This window comes from Ictidomys tridecemlineatus, chromosome 4 (assembly GCF_052094955.1).
Source record: "Ictidomys tridecemlineatus isolate mIctTri1 chromosome 4, mIctTri1.hap1, whole genome shotgun sequence".
In the NCBI taxonomy this organism is placed as follows: Eukaryota; Metazoa; Chordata; class Mammalia; order Rodentia; family Sciuridae; genus Ictidomys; species Ictidomys tridecemlineatus.
In genome coordinates, this window is record NC_135480.1 from 98,741,888 (window position 1) to 98,756,347 (window position 14,460).

General features: G+C 46.3%; 1 long non-coding RNA gene across 1 annotated transcript; it reads right to left on the reverse strand.

Annotated features, from left to right (window-relative positions):
* Nucleotides 1-9,888: 9,888 nt before the first annotated feature.
* On the reverse strand, nucleotides 9,889-13,729 carry LOC120889698 (uncharacterized). Its single transcript, XR_005733740.2, has 2 exons — nucleotides 13,570-13,729; nucleotides 9,889-10,063 (listed from the first exon to the last, which is right to left on the reverse strand). It is a non-coding gene; the product is annotated as an uncharacterized LOC120889698 (long non-coding RNA).
* Nucleotides 13,730-14,460: the final 731 nt, after the last annotated feature.

Consider the following 14,460-nt stretch of genomic DNA (forward strand, 5'->3'; position numbering starts at 1 on the left):
GACCCAATTTTCTCTCTTGTAATTTGGGGGATAATAACCCCTACATTATGAGGCCAGTGGGCAGATTAAATGAAATAAATATGTTAAAGTGCTCATCACAGTGTCTGACACATCAATAAATCTTGTTGAATCTGAATCTAAGGGATCAAATATTGACCTCACCAAGCTCCATGGAGAAATGCTCACACCTCTGAATTGGGCACAGTCAGCAACAGGGATTATCTGCTACAAATCCAGGGTCAGCTGCCACTTCCTCCCAGCATCTCTGAGCCTCTTCTCTCTAGTTCCTTCCCCCCACTCCCCAGCTGATGTATGCTCAGGGAAAGCTAACGAATTTTAATATCATCCCAAGTCAAACATCATTATGAAAGTAAACCTGCCAGAAAAAAAGCATATAATGCATCCCAAGGCCAGATATAAATGGTTTTTTAAATTTCCATTATTTTAGGTTACCTGTACCCAGGAGAGACTGGGAAGATAACCTAAATTTGCAGATAATCAAGAACTGATTATACTCTGGATGTTTTGCCTGATCTGGATGGTTTGCCTGTTCTAGATTCTAAAACAAAGACCCTCAACTTGACCTTAAAGAGAACCTACCACATATATCCCAAGGGGCTTAGGGTCACTCAAGTTATGGATGGTAAGTGGGCAGATAATCTAAATGCCTAAGTATGGAGAAGACTGAGCAGTGGAGAGGCCATGTGTTCTAGAAGCTTGCAAATGCAATAATTGGCCTAACTCTTTCAATTTGCTTACTCCCATCCATACATTCCCTAAACCCCAGCCTCAGAAGAGCAATCCCAATTGTAAACAGGGTAATGTTAGCAGAGTCCACCTCAGGAGTGATTCCTTTCTCCCTGAATCGTATACATCAAGGCACTCAGTTATTGCCTCATCTGATGCTGAGTAGTTCCATAGGCCAAATTGCCTGCCTGGTCCTCCCACAGTGACAGGAGACAGGTCCCAGCAACATTCCCCTGCATGCCTGTGGCCTGCTACCTTATGAACCTCCACAGATTATCAGTTGGAACAGACACCCTGGATAGACACCCCAGCACTGTTCAATATGTTACAAGCTGATCAAAGGCCAATATCTTTGTCCAGTTTATAATTCACTGATATATTAGAATAGTGCCTGGCATGAAGCATGTGCTCAGTAAGGACTAACTGACTGCATTGCCTCTTTCCCTAACCTCCTGGTGCCCCCTACCTTTGAACACAGGTTCTTGTGTTCTCATCTTGAACTAGATGTCTCTGGCTTTCTCCTGAAAGGAAATGTATGGTATCATAGAAAACTCAAAGAGCTTCACTGTCGGGCAAATCTAGATGCAAACCTTGACTATGCCACCTCTAAGTTAAGTCTATCTAAAATAAGTCCCTTAATTTTCCATCTGAACTTCATTATTCCTGTCTCTGAGATGGGTACGCCACCTATCACAGAGCTTTGTTTAAAGGATTGAGTTATGTGCATGAAGTGCTTTGCAAAATTCCTGGCACATAGATGGAGTTTGACAAATATTACTTTCCTCCTCCACTTTCCCATAAATAGGGATGTTGTCAAGAGTCAACGTTCCTTGCATATTTATGTTGCCTAATAAATAGTAGCTCCTTTCACTGTTCCCATATGCATTCAGTCATGAACGAAAACATTCACAGGCATCGTGCTAGGTACTGGGGGTGCAAAGATGACTAGGCACTGCCTGCAAGGCACTCACAGGTGAAGGAAAGATCCCTCAGCAAGAAATTGAACAAAACCAGATAAGGACCACAATTATGAAATGCATAGGGTGCTACGGGGACGCTGAGGAAGGTACTTATATTGTGACCATCTGACTCTACCAAGCATGAGTTCTTGATCTGTCTCAGCCAGCCACTGGTGCCAATGACGGATAATAATTAGCTCTGTGCATAGAACATAGAGTATTAGGTATAGAGTTTTCCAAAGCCCACCACAGACCCATCTGGTATGTTGCTGCCAGATCTTTCCACTCCTTCCCCAGTCCCTCGGCAGCAGCAGGTGTTGCTGCCAACTCAACTCTCCCTTTGCCTTCGCCCACACCTGGGTAGGCAGGAGATTTTAATATTATTGTGTGTGGGAAGAGGAAGAAAATCAACACTTACTCTATCTTGTGCCAGGCACCCTGCTAGGCATTTGACATGTTTGCTCATTTAATTCTCACAGAAGCTCTGTAGGACAAATGAGGATCACTTTACCCATTCCTCGGGTATGGAAACTGAGAGTAGAAAATATTTGTTGAAAGCTACTTACTGAGTTGCAAAGAAAGTCTCGTCCAAGTGGGAACAGCTCAGACAATCGTGAAGGCCCACTGGGCAAGGCACCGAGAGGGATGTTAGGAGCTACAACACAATCTGTGCTCTGCTCACCAAGACGGGCATCTGGCAAGGGTCTCCAGCCACCTGAGGAAAGCACACCTGCTTCTAATTACTCAAGGGCACCGTCTGTTTGCCGTGCATCACCCACCAGGCTGCATCTGCCTTTCTCTTCTTCAGACAAGGGTGTCGTACAGGTTAGGAGCCGCTTCAGTGGGGACCCAGATTCACCCAAGTCCAGACTCCAAAAATTACCCACAATGCCCTGCAGCAGCCTAACACTCCAGCATCTTCACAGAGAAGGAAACTGGAGCTACCACTCTCTAAACATGACCATGTGTCAGCTCTTACAGTAACTCTTCAAGAGAGAATTATGGTGCACACTTAATGTATAAGAAAACAACAACAGACAAAGGCTAAATGGATTGCCTTAAATAATATAAGTGACAGAACAAGGATTCGAACTTAGAGTTCTTTAACCCAGTAGCACAAGCTCTTTCCATTATGCCAAGCTGCCTCAAGAGAGAAGAAACTAGCTCAGAAGCACAGAGCTCCCTGGCAGCCCAGCTGAGGTTACAACCTGGTCTTGACTCCAAATCCAGTACTGGTTACCTATTGGTACATAACAGCAAACCACACCAAAACACAGTGACTTAAAACAAAAGCAAATATTGATTTTGCTCAAAATCTTGCAATTCAGATAGGACTTGGTGGCAATGGATGATCTCTCATCCATGTGGCCTCAGTGGGGGGCACTTGGCAGAGGTGGAGGGTCCCCCCTCCATACTGGGGATTGAACCCAGTGCATTACCACTGAGCTACATCCACAGCCCTTTTTATTTTCATTTCAAGACAGGATCTGGCAAAGTTGCCCAGATGGCCTCAAATTTGCAATCCTCCTGCCTCCATTTCCTGAGTAGGGAGCATAACCAATGTGCACCACCATTCCAGGCTCCATTTTTACGATGGCTGTCACTCGGGAGCTCTACTAGGGCTGGTACTCGGAAGCCTGGAGTTCTCTCCCCATGGACCTTTCCATCAGAGTGACTTGGACTTCCTCACCACCTTTTAGGTACCAAATGTACCTAAAAGGCCTGAAACCCATCCTTGAAAATTCCAGAATGTCACTGTATTCTATTGATTACGAAAATCACTAAAGCTAGCCCAGATTCAAGAAGAGGGGAATATGACTTCGTCTCTCAATGAGATTAATTCACTATGGGGACCTTAGTTCTAGAAAAAGTTATTGACGGCTTCCCAAAATAGACTTCATTCAACTGTCACGGCACCAAAGCAACTTGCTATGCAAATCGCCCCATGCCCAAGGGTGCAGTTGGGATGAGGGAGGAACAGGGGTCTTCGCTCAGATCTGTAGTGAATGTGGTGGCCAAAAGGAGCTGAACCCATTCGGAGCCCAGAGCCTGAGGGTACGTCACATTTATGGCTGCCCCTCACCAGTAGAAAAAATCACCAGAGCGAAATCAGTCAGCGCAGCATCTGGTCTCGGTGCACTTGCTGACTCTAGCCAGGCCCCCGGTCCCTCACTGTCACAGCTACTAAATTCCCCTGGACATGCATACCAGAGAAAGCCAGGGTTGAAACATACTAATAAATCCATCTGAACACTGTGCTCTCTTGGGGCTTATCAGTATTTCAGTTCTAGTCACAAAAATAACATACTGTAAAAGACTGATTAGTCATCGGATAATTGAGTTCTTAAATGTCAAAAACAATATTGTATGAATATTCAACAGATCATGCTACTGAAACTTACCTGTTCCATCAACAATGACTAACATTTTCCCCCCATTGTTCCTTCCCAGAAATTATGTTAATATGACTTTTCTAAGGTGATGAATGTGGTTCTCTTCAAAACATATTGTCTCACAGGTTAATGCATAATGAGCTGGTTAAAGGAAAGCTGCTTGGGAGTCAGGCTGGATCTAGTCTCTGCATTAGCTCCACCTCCCGGTGCAGATAGAGGGGCCATCAGAGTAGAATTCCTCCCAGCAACAGATGGACTTCAGAGCTCTACTCTTGGTGAACTTTACGTCCTACTGCCTTTATTTATTTGTTGCCTGAGACCTGGGAGAAGCACTGTTTCCATGCAACTTAAGTTCAGATGAAGACCAAAGTTCAAGTTTCCTGGGAGGCTGGTGTATTACTGAATTCCATGGGAATTGAGCACTGGAGAGAATAAACGTAAGCACACGTCATCATCGATGTTTTTTTTGAACTCGCGTGCGCACAGGCACATATACACACCTACTATCAAATAAGGGGGCAGGGCATGCATTTGTGATTGGAAGGAATTTTCTGAGTCTGGGGTCCAGAGAGGAGGGAGCTCCTCCAAGAAGATTCTGCTTTTTGTTAGCTTGGCCTCAGCAGATGCAGCAACAGCTGGAGCTAAGAGCAGCTTGTTTGGGTGGGAACCGATGTTGGGGTCAGTTCACAGTCCTGCCGGCCCAGCATGTCAAGGGCCTTGCTCTTGGTTGGAGCATCAGGATATGCCAGGCAACAACTGCTTTTCCTGCCAGAGGCGGTTTGCTCCTGAGGCTGTTCTACCTCTTTCTAGCCAGAGCATGAGGCCCTCTGTGAGGAATTCCTCACTCACAGCCCTCAGCCAATCCCAACAAGACTAGAATGTGCAGGAATTGTGATGCCCATGACTTCTCCATGGCTCACTGGCTCTGGAACTTACAACCTGGTTCACCATCCTGTCTAACCCCTGCTCCATCCCAGCCCATTTCTGCAGCTCCAACCTTACTGCACTCCTCTCTACCTAGACATTCTTCAACAACTGTACAATGTTTCTGGCCTCCCATTCCTGTTTTTCCCAAGAGAGCCTTTATTTCTCACTCATCCATCCTGGCAAATAGTTAACCAAAAATTTAGACAGGTGCAAAAAATAGTCTTGTTTTGCAGTACGCACTGACCATACTCGTGTTTCCTAGTACATTTCCACCCAACTCCACACCTCCCCAGGCTTCTGTCCTATAGATTACAAACTCCTGAAATACAGCAACACAAACATCTGCTTATAGAAAACACATCGAAAATCCCTCCTGTCCCCAGTCCTGGAGATTCCAGGAACTCAGGGAGCCAGAGACACTGAAATCATTCATTACTCCCAACCTCCTCTTTTTCTTCTTTCACATTTCACCCTGCCTTATGTCTGGTAGGACCAAGCCATCAGCAGCAGCTAGCAAGCAGCTTGACTCAGGGGCAGGCTGAGATGATTGAGGGCAGAGCTTTCCTATCAGTTACCAGAGTTGGAAAAGGAACTGCAACTCTACAGAGGCCATTCTTGCCCTGGAGGGGCTTACAGACCTTCTGCAGAATAGAAGCCACATGGATTGCTAGTCTAAGCAACTGCACAAACAGGCAGGTTCCTCTGCCCCAAGGGGGAGGTTTGAGTTCAGTAGTCAACCCAGAGGGCCCCGAAATGCAGCCCTGACCTGCCACCTTGGCCAGTCAAATGTTAGTAGCAGAGGGCTTGAGTCTTCTTAAGCATGTTTTTAATTACTGCAAAAATGTGTCATCCTAAGCAGCAGCGTGGTTCTCAGTTACCCACATGCAGATTGATGCTCTCTGTATGAAGCGGTTAGCACAGACATTTAAAAACAATTAGGATCGTGGTGAGGCAGTTCTGAAAGAGCTTGTTATGGAGAGGGTGGGGGAAGCCAGCCCATCATGCTCACCAGATAACTATGTTATTTGTACCTTTGATGTGGGGGGGGAGAGAGATGATTTGTTTCTTTAATATTTCCCTTTTGATATCAGACAGGAGTTGTGGAGACACACACGCACACACAGACACACACACACACACACACACACACACACACACACAGCACTGCTAGATAACAGGCAGATGCAATGTCAATGCTGTAGGTCCTAGCAGTGAGGAGGTTAGAGAAAAGGCCACTAGCTCTTGGATAAAGTCTCTCTGTGATGCCCAGCAGGCTGAGGTCAAGGAATGGGGACCAGGCCCAGTCAAAATTGGGTGGGGGGCCTGGGCAAACACAGTACCTGTCTTCCAGAAGTGACTGAAAAACCAAGAAGAGACCTGGGGGGAAGCCTTTTGGGGAACCAGTGATACTGACTGCCCTTCTCTGCCTCCTGTCCTGGTTCATAGCAGTCCTAAGACCACACCTCCAGAGTCTCCAAGGGACACAGTGGGACTCCTTCCTTCCTCACAGGAAGCCTCTGGAATCCACCGGGACTTCTCCTTCTCAGTTTCCAGGGAGCACAGAGCTGTTATAGGCTGAACTGTGTCCTCAAAAAAGATATGCTGAAGTCGTATGTCCCAATACTTCTGTATATGGCCTTATTTGGAAATAGGATCTTCACAAATATTCAAGATATGAGGTCTTGAGAGTAAGACCTCCTATCCGATATGACTGGTGTCCTTATAAAAAGAAGAAAACCACCATGTGATGAGAGAGACACTCAGGAAGAATGGCATGTGATACCGAGGTGGATCAAAGTGCCAAGGTTGACCAACATGAGAACTCAGGAGAGGGAAAACAGGGATCCACCCAGAAACTCCTGGGAGCATGATTTTGGACTTATGGATTCCATAACTGCATGAGCACAAACCCCTGGATTTTATAAGCAACTCTAGGAAACCAATACACTGCTCAGCACCAGCCCTTACTCCAACCTGCCTGTGGAGAGGCCTTTGAAGACAGTGTATGTGGCGATCAGTCCAAGCTTTTTCTTGCATGTGCTCAGTCACTCAAACATTCACTGACAGGACTGTACCAGGACTGTGCCAGGAAATATGAATGGAAAGGCCCAGAAAGAAGCCAGTGGCTACAGTGGCTAGACCACGTCCAGGTCTGGCTGTGAAGTCATGGAAAGCTCCTGCTTCCACCTGCTGCTCTTTCCAGGTCTTCTCCTCATGGCTTCTCACTCGTGCTGCTCCTGGGCTTTGGGGTTAGTTCCAACTAAGTTTAAAACCTGGTTTGCAAACTAGCTGTGTGACCTAGGTAGTTAACTGCTCTGAGGCTTTCTCTCACCTTTAGATTGGGGACTATTAGGAAGATTAAATAAGGTAATACATAATGTGCAGCCTAAGTAATAAAAATGTGATGTAGGTCTCTTTGCTTCTGTCATAGATGAAAACTTACACCCACAAAGATCTGTCCCTCTACCTTTACTAGGCTTAAAAATTCTTTCTGACAATGACTTTGTGAAAACTCTTGAAACACCTACCTTACCTTTTTTTTTTTTTTTTCATTTTCTGGTGATTTTTTTTTTTTAAATGATGCCTCGAAATTTAAGGTGCCTTAGGCACACTGAGAAACTTTTCCATAACAATGCCAAAAATATTATCACAAATAATGAGAAGACTGCTTTAAGCAAATGCAAAAGGCACATTTGTCAGCTAAGCTGTTGGCTTAAGACAGAGCTGCAGACCATGCTTCCAGATTTATTTCTAGAAAGACTCCTTTAGAGCCCTGGGCCAGAAGCAGAGAAGCCACAGGGGAGGCACTGAACTAACCAAGTGGGACAGTCTGGAAAAGCCAGCTGCCACCCCTCCCCATCAGTGCCAGACCCCAAATGTCCCCAGTGGTCAGCTCAGCTCTTTGCAGGCCCCTAAGAAGGCGGGCCTGTTTTTGAAGGCTGATGATCTGCTAATTTGCAGAGATGTGGATATCTCCATATGCCACCTCTGAGTGGGATTGTCTCACAACAAGCATGGGAGAATTGCACCTCAGCAAGGAGTTCAGTAAATTCATCTGTGAAACATATTTCAATTCCAAAGGCAATTTTCTAATTAGTAGCGATCACAAAGCCGTCACAATCTGCAAGCAGTTCTCTCAACGGAGCCCGGGTCTTGGATTAAACTAAGCCCAAGTGTAAGTCACCAAGCCCAAGACATGGAATGCTAAAACCCCAGGACCTTGGTCTGGAACAGAGCACAGACACATGGTCAGTCAGGCATCAGGACCTTCCCCTCCACCAAGACCCATACAGAAGGGACTTTACAGAAGGGACTGGAAGCTGTGTGGGCTTAGTAGGCAGTAGCACACAACATCCATTCAGTGTTATAAAAGACTCTCCAAGGGTGTAGCCATAAAACCATGATCCTTGCTCACCTGGTGCTTACAGTTTCCTGAGAAACACAAAAATTATTACGCAAACAATCGAGTTACTGATTAGTAGTACTGAGGGAAGTAGGACTGAGAGAAGGATCTCAGCTAATCCAAGAGATAGTTTTTGCAGAGGAAATGTTTACACATAGCAAAGTCGGTGTGAATTTCATCTGTATCATTTACTTTAAGTATCATTTTTCACAAGTTAATCACACTCTCTTGAGTTGCAAAATCTTCATCTGTAAAATGGGCACATCATATCCACCTCAGAGGTTTACTGCAAGGATCAAGTAAGTTGACCTACTTATAGAACTTGGCACAATTGAATGTACACAGAAGTTGCTCAATAAAAACACCTATCGCTGTGATTTCAGAATGCCTCCCAACTTGAGGCTGATGGGGGACATAGGGGACAAAACTCAGTCCTCTACTCTCTTTTCCCAGAAGAGGGGACTGAGCAATTATCCAAGCAGGACCCAGTCAAAAGAGCTGGCCTCATTTCTAAAGGGATTCTGTGGTATCTGTCAGAACAAGCACATAAGGTGCCAAGGAAGGCACTTCATGGCCCATCTTAGAGGATCCTGAGGGCAAATCAAACCCCATCTGGCCTTTCAAGCCTGGCAATGAGGTCTAGAAGGTGACCACTGGGAGGAGGGAGCCCCAATGCAAGGAGAGGAAACAGCATCCCCATCTGGAAATAGTGCACTTGGATCCTCAGACTCTGCTCCCTTGACACTTGAGTTTCACCCCAGTTTTCCTCCTAATTCTGTGGCCTTTATTTATTTTTTATTTTATTTTTTTTAGAGAGAGAGAGAGAGAGAGAGAATTTTAATATTTATTTTTTAGTTTTCGGCGGACACAACATCTTTGTTTGTATGTGGTGCTGAGGATCGAACCCAGGCCGCACGCATGCCAGGCAAGCGCGCTACCGCTTGAGCCACATCCCCAGCCCAATTCTGTGGCCTTTATTCTTTCCCTTTCCTGGGTTCTTGGCTTCCCTATCTCTAAAATGGGAACAATCCCCCCTATACTCTTTCCAGGGTCCCCGGAAAGTGTCAGTAGGATCCTGAGTGTTTCAAGTCCTAAAGCTAAAACCCCGAGGACCGTCCCCTGAAACAGACCAATCCTTTAGGCTTTTTCCCTCCACGGGAAGCAGATGGCAGCAAGGACCCCAGCCTACCCCGGGGACGGCGGCAGCCCCTCTCCAGCCTGCCTTCTGGAGTTGCTTCCCAGCCTCGCTGAATGCAGCCCCCACCCTCCAGCTCCTTCTGCTCTTCCTCCGTCTCACTGCCCTCCACTCTCTTTCCTGCAAGCTGAGCTCTGCTGGCTGAGCCTGGAGCCCCGGGGCCCTCTTGTGCGCTCTGGCCATCGGCATCGAGGCCCTGGACATTTGTTTTCTCGCTGCACGGGGCTGCACACTGATACATTTGTACCACAGGAAGCAGAAAACTAGTTTAACATCTCATTTATTTCATAGATGAGAAAGTAATTCCCTGCTGAATGATTGTCCCGAACCAACAATTCAGAGAGAAGGAATTTACAGTGCTGCCAAGGACCGGGGTGCATGACTGTAGAGCCGTTATATGAGGGAGCTGGAACCTCTTTTTCCCCTCTCTCCTGTTAGCCTGAAGAGAAAAGCCATTAAATATGATTAAGGTTAAGAGATTGCTAAAATTACAAACAGCCGCCATTCAATTATTTTGCTCTATAAAATGCAACACAGATTGGAGTTATTTCTCTGAAATGTGTTTTTAGAAAATAACATAACACAACTAATGTGGTTTGATCTAGCAAACCAGGTTCCAGATAGCACTTCTAATGCAAAGCTAAAAGGGTCATAATTTAACTCAAAGTTTGTAACTTAAAGTCATCAGGTACTTACTTCACAGAAAAGCTTTAAAAAGAGAAAGAAAAAAAAATCAATATCATCCCAACTGATATTCTGAAGTCATCACAGCCAGAGAGCCAATCAATTTTATCACCCATTAAAAGGATAGACAGAAAAAAAATTAAATTTAAAAAATAAAAGACCAAGTTAAACTTGGTCTAAAGGGCCCATTATTAATTATGGGGGTGTTAAATCTCTGGACTATTCTCTGCAGGTCTTCATAGCACCAAAGTTGGATTCTGAGGATGTCAGTTTCAAAGGGAAGGTGGTAAGAAATGGAAAAATAACTTATCCAAGTCTGTTCTGTGCACATGGCCCCAGGGAGCATGCTGATACCAGGGAGAAGCCCATATACTTACTCTTCCTGCCCCTGGACTTATGGTTCACATGGCAGATGACTTAATCTCAGCTTAGAAAGAATAAAAAGCTCAACTGCACTGAAATGAATTTTCTGTCCAGTTTGTACTGAAAGTTAAAATAATTGGAAATTCAGACAAACCTCTATGCAGATATATTAGTGGCTGGAGACTTCTGGTTATTATGGTTAATAAAACATCAGAATTACATTACACTCTGCTCACAGACTCCAGCCCAGGACTCACAGTCCCTCTAGACCGAATATAAGCCATTTATGAGGGAAAACTCTGTACACAAGCTCGACACATAAAGCCATGTATTAGAATTGGACAAAAACATTGCAGGCCAAATAAAAGCCAGCTAAATGCCGAATTCCCAGGGGCACCCAAGGTGTGCCCCAGTCTGCGTGAAGCACACATGCATTTTTCTCTTGTTCTTTTCAGCAACCAAGAAGCAGCGGCGGACCACGCAGCAAGGTGATAAGGAACCTGATGGGTACCGCATCCTCAGATGGTATTTTCAAACAGGACTCACTCATACTCCAAGTCCCAACATACTGGACACCCATGGACCTCTGCAAAAAGGGACAGAGGCTTGGGTGTCCAAATTTTGTGAGGCAGAGGCATTGAGAAGGAGGAGAGCCATTTTTACAAGCCCGGGTCATCTACCAGTTACCACGATGATGTTACAGAAAGCAGAAATAAAAACGGGTGGTCAGACAAAGGATTGGATGTGACTTGTGAATATGTGCACATGGAAAAAATAAAGCATGACTAAAGATTTTACATTAGGAGTGACCCTGAAAGTCAGTGACAGATAACCAATAAGGACACCGTGGGGACACAAGGGCTGTCCTTTCTGTCTTTCAGCTCCCCATGCCATCCCTTCCCTGCAAACCCTCCTCTCTCATCTGGCAAACTTCTTACATTCATTCAGTAACATTGATCGAGCGTCTGTAGCCTATGCCGAGCATGGTGCCAGGACATTAGTTGCTACACTTGAGAAGTCTTCATTTGGTGAGGGCAACCACAGATCATGAATCAGTGACGAACAACTGAAAGGCAAAGCATGTCCTCAAGAAACACAGAGAGGGACATGCTCATTCCCTGGGGCAGTCAGGAGGGCTTCATGGAAGAGGGATAAATTGAACCTGACATGGAGAGGGGGATACGGGAAGATAAACAGGCGGGGAAGGTTTTCCAGGGAGAAGACAGGGCATACACATAAAGCATAAAGATGTGGATGCAGACGGCATGCTGCTCAGTGTGGGTAGAGAATTGGAAAAGGGAGCGTGTCAGAAGATGAGTCCAGAAAGATAGACTGAAGCCAAATTGTGAAGGTCCTTGTCTGTCGCACTAAAGATGATGGAGAGCCATTGAAAGTTTTTCCGCAGAGCAGCAGCATGATCAGGTGTGCGTCTGAGAAAGATAGCTCTGGAGGCGATGCCGCGTGGGTTGAGGGTGGGTGAGGATGAAGCAGGAAAGCAGGCAAGAGAAGAAGAGGCAATAATCCCGGGAAGAAATGCTAAGAGTCTGAACTAAAGCCGCGGCTGTAGAGCCGATCAGGCGGTGATTGATTTAAGAGGTATTTAGACAGTAGAATCCATAGCACTTGGTGTTGATTGAATGTGAGCGATAAGGAAGGGGAACATTCAAGAATGAGTCTGCAGAGAAGGACGAGGCGGGCATTGGGGAAATAAGGGCTTGGGGTTTGGGAGAGAATTTTGGGCCTCAGAGATACCGCAAGATCTGCTCAAGGTCAAGGAGGGACAGGACGGTACATTTCCCAAACGATGACCATGGGCCCAGAGATCACTGCTGTGAGTCAGAATCCCTAACTCCAAATCCAAACAGACTGTTATGAAATGAAAGAGAGGAAAAGAGATGAGAAACAGAGGTTCTGTGCCATTTCCCTCCCTGAGCCATTTATAAAAAAGGACACGTGTACTAAATCAAGGTGCCATTTCTTTAACTAACTAAGTTTTCTTAAAAGTCCATACACAGACCAAGGTGCCCAGGACTGGGTAGGACCACAGTAAGGGTGATGTGGATAGAGGTGTCCAGAATCCCCACGACATCAGCACAGGACACTGTTTAGCCAAATGAGCTCAAGGCCATCAGACAGAAAAGGTAACAAATCAGAAATAGAAAGGGAGATGGGTTGGACATGGGACATTCAGCCCCCAGCCCCAAGGAGACACCCTGGGCTCTCTCCTACGTCCATCTGTAGGTTGGCCCAGAAGTACTTTCCACTTAGTGGTATCCTCAATTGCCTACCCAAGACCAGGTACAGATCCTCGTCAAATTCTGCCACATTCTGCCAGCTCGGGGGCACCTCCTGGACCCCCCCCCTTTTACATGAGATGCTGCAGCTCTCTAAGCACTTTGCCTCCTGCCTGGGCCCCCGATAGGGACTGTACTTCTCTCCCAGCTCTTTATCCTGTATTGAGCTGGGACCAGCTGACGGGGCAAAGCAGGCATTTCTGATTAGTCCCAAAAGCTTTGCAGGAGTCAAAAGGCTCTCAGGGAGAATGCAGAAGAAAGCAACAGGCTCTCCCGGGGGTCTCCGTCGGAGGTGAACAGGAGAGGAAGCCCAGCCAGAGGATGCTATGGCAACGGCACCTGACCCCACAGCTCTCTCAGGAGAACACCATCCCAATTCCTGAGACTCTTCCAGCCTTGACAAACATTTTGGAGGATAAAAGGACAAAGGAGTGCTGCAGATGTGAGTCCATCTGAAGTACAGTCGGCCTCAAGGGACACTTCCAAGAGACAGTGTTTGCCTTGCTGGGATGGCTGGCCAGGCCTGCCTATCCCCGAAGCCACAGAGAACCCAGGAGCCAGCAGCAGGATCCACCCAGTGGGGAGGGGGCGTCACTCTGCTCACCAGGAAGGAGGAGGAAAAAGAAAAGTTGCTGTGGCTGTGAAGCGTCGTGGCAGGCGAGGCTGGGGCTCCTTTACACACTTCATCATGTTCCACTTCCAGCCGACACAACTCCACGGTTATGACACAGCACCACTTAATAAGACTCACTCTCAGCCGGGGAAGGGGGGACGGTGACGCCGAGGGAGGGAGAGAAGAGGGAAGAAGCTGCGCGGAGAGGATGGGAATGATAGGGCTTTATTTTAAAACAGAAAGTCTGTTGTCAGTTCAGATTATAGACTAAGCAACCAGGGCAGGTCCTTGGAGGGTAGGAACATCTCCCAAACACAGCAGAATCTTCTGAACAGAGCCACTGAGCTGGAAGAAGCCAAATCTTTCCTTAAGAAAATGGGGTAGCTGTGGGTAGAGGGTCAAGATGGCACTTATCTTGGCTTCTGAGAAGCAAAAGAGCCCCATGAAAGCGACGACGCCTTTCCCCATTCCTGACCCCAGGCAGTTGCCCAAACTTACCCTCCTAACCAAACAGCAATGTCACCGGAAGCAAGGAGCACATTACCTCCTCTTCTCATCTTTGGAAAACTCCGCAGCACCCCGCGGTTGACGGCCTCCAACTGACTGAGCAGCCAGTGAATACTCGTCCGTCTCCCAGAAACATCTTTTCCACCCAAGAGATGGTCTTATCGCTCTTGATGAAAAAGAGAATAAACAGAAATTTAGAGTGCGAAGAAGGCTTAGGAATCAAATCATCTAATTTTCTCCTTTCACCCTTTGGAAAACTGGGCACAAAGTAGTAAAGAAAATTGCAAACAGTGTCACGATTCTTAGTGACTCATCCAGATCACAAATCAAGGTCTTCTGTGTCCTTGTCCCACTGCTCCTTCAATGACAACTCAT